We start from the raw sequence: 2,733 nt of genomic DNA on the forward strand, positions 1-2,733 counted from the left end.
TGAAATTAATCCCAGAAGAATGCAACCTAATACATCGTGGCAGATGGATGGAACCCATATTTCTGAGTTTGGTCGCCTTTCATATATACTTGTAAGCATAGATAATTTTTCAAAATTTGTATGGGCTACACCATTGCCAGGAGTACGCACTGCTCATGTTATACAGCATCTATTGGAAACTTCTGCTGTTATGGGACCGCCTTCTAAAATTAAAACTGATTATGGACCAACATATATTTCTTATCAATTTAAACAATTTTGTCGGCTCTTCCAGGAAAATGGCGACTCCTGCACGTGCTCCAGAGTTGCGGCCCCCACGAAGCCTGCGACCACCATGGGCCCTGCTGGGGAACCCTGCCTGCGGGGCCAGCCTCAGCCCATGCACAATGTGCTCCCTGCCCTGAGGCTTCGAGCCCCCAGTTCCTGAGGACGTGGGGCGGCAGAGTTTGGCGGAGCTGCGGGAGAGGTTGAGGCGCCAGGAGAGACTTTTGCGCAAAGAAAAATTCATTTGCAAATTGCCCGACAAAGGTAAAAAGATCTCAGACACCACTGCCAAACTGAAAGCTGCCATTTCAGAAAGTGAAGAGGTCAGAGGGAGAACTGAACTACTTCATCCTGTTAGTGTTGACTGTAAGCTAAGGCATAAAGCAACCACAAGAGTTGATACCGACATAGACAAGGCCCAGAATTCTGACCTGATGCTTGATACTTCATCATTAGTTCCTGAATGTTCGTCAGTAGACATTGAATCATCTAAAACAACCTCAGAAACTCAGGGACCTACACAGCTCACTCACAAAGGCAATGAAGAGACTTTGGAGACTGGCTGCACAGTGAGTACCAGCCCGTCTGTCCGCATCACAGCCCAGGCTCCCCCATCTTAAGTTAATGAACAACTCCCCCAGCATTCAAGTCAAGTGGAAGAGGTTTCCAGCAGCGTCGACAGTCTGTTTATCACTAAATTGCAAAAGATCACAACTGCAGACCAGACTGAACCCTCAGAAGAAAACACCAGCACTGAGAACTTTCCAGAACTGCAGAGTGAGACTCCTAAGAAGCCTCATTACATGACAGTGATAGAAATGCGAGCTAGAAACCCAGTGCCCCCTCCTCATAAGTTTAAGACCAATGTGTTACCCACACAACAGAGTGACTCACCAAGTCATTGTCAGAGGGTTCAGTCTCCTGCTTCCTCAGAAGAGCAGCTATGCAGGGCTAGGCAGCATCTTGATGATGTCACAGCAGCTCACCTTCTTCTGCTCCACCCCCTGCCTGCACAGCTGCTCTCCATAGAAGAGTCACTGGCTTTGCAGAAAGAGCAGAAGCAGAATTATGAGAAGATGCGGGCAAAGCTCGCAGCACAGAAACTAGCTGAGAGACTGAATATTACAATGCAGAGCTACAATCCAGAAGGGGAGTCTTCAGGGAGATACCGAGAAGTGAGGGATGAAGATGATGCCCAGTCCTCGGATGAATGCTGAAAATGAGCGCTGGGAGATCCCGGGAGTTGACTGTTGAGCTTACATTGTCTCATCCAACTTCCAAACAAGTACCAAGACAGTGTCAGACCTTGTTGAGGGACAGCAGTTGAAGTTACACAAAGGTAGCTACAAAATAAGAACCCAGTTTGTCTTTCAGAAGATGATCTTCACATGCTTGAACAGTTCAATATTTGAACATTGTGTTTGGCCGTATTGTGTTACAGCTTTGCAGTATATTATGCATTGGTCTGACATTTTAGTGTGAGTAGAACACACGTTTTCTTTAAGATATCTGCTTTTTTCTTCTTCGTATTCTTATCAGATAGCACTGCTTGCACCCCTTCTGGTGAAATATTTTGTTATTCCAGGCACCAAAAGTGAATTAGGAAGGCCTGGTCCCCTCACTCAAGAAATGAGGGGAGCAGTCTAAAGAATGGTACGCATGCTTGCATGGACACGTTCCTGAGACGCTGGATGTGAAATGCCGCATACAACACTTGGGAACCACCACCACTGTGTCTGCTGCTCTGTCCTCTCTTGGGGTGACTGCTGTCACCTGTGATGAGGTTAAGGAGCACTTGGAAGAAGTGCTGGGTGGGGAGGGTCTTCTGACCCGGTATGGGGAGCTGCTCCTGGCTGCCCTAGGCTTGAACTCATTGCCATCTGGGATGATAGGTCCCTGTACAGGACACTCGTGATTGGTAAGGAAACCGGTGTTTTTCTAAGAGTTACAGTTGAATTGTCAGTATATTGCTTTTTTTCCTTGTTAAACCCACAGAGGTGTTTACAGGCTGCAGAAACCTCAGTCCTGTATGTGCACATTTGTGCTTTTTAAAATGATTATATGATCATTTCCAGCAAAGATAACAATGTTATCAAAAAGCCTTTGTCTATTATGTGGAACTTGTAAAGGAGAAATAAAATACCAATCAGAGCAAAAAAAAAAAAACATTTTGTCAATGATATCATATTGTACATATTACTGGTATAGAATGCCATCCACAAGGACAAGCTTTTGTTGAAAGAGTTCACCATACCCTGAAATGACAAATTATAAAATTAAAAAGGAGGAAAAGAGATGACCTTACACAGCCTGAATGGAGTTGGCATACCAGTCCCAGAGTAATATTGGCATAAGCATTATTTTTTATTACTCTTCTTAATTTACCACAAGGTGAAGTTATATGCAGAGCAGATAGACACTTTATTGGACTTCTCCCTGAAGGCATGGAACAGACAATATGGATAAAAA

The 2,733-nt window shown here is 44.7% G+C and overlaps 1 pseudogene; it reads left to right on the forward strand.

Moving 5' to 3' along the window:
• Positions 1-386: 386 nt before the first annotated feature.
• Positions 387-2,411, forward strand: LOC134483466 (DNA-directed RNA polymerase II subunit GRINL1A-like; annotated as a pseudogene).
• The last annotated feature ends 322 nt before the right edge of the window (positions 2,412-2,733 follow it).

Source organism: Rattus norvegicus, chromosome 19, assembly GCF_036323735.1.
Source record: "Rattus norvegicus strain BN/NHsdMcwi chromosome 19, GRCr8, whole genome shotgun sequence".
Taxonomy (NCBI): domain Eukaryota; kingdom Metazoa; phylum Chordata; class Mammalia; order Rodentia; family Muridae; genus Rattus; species Rattus norvegicus.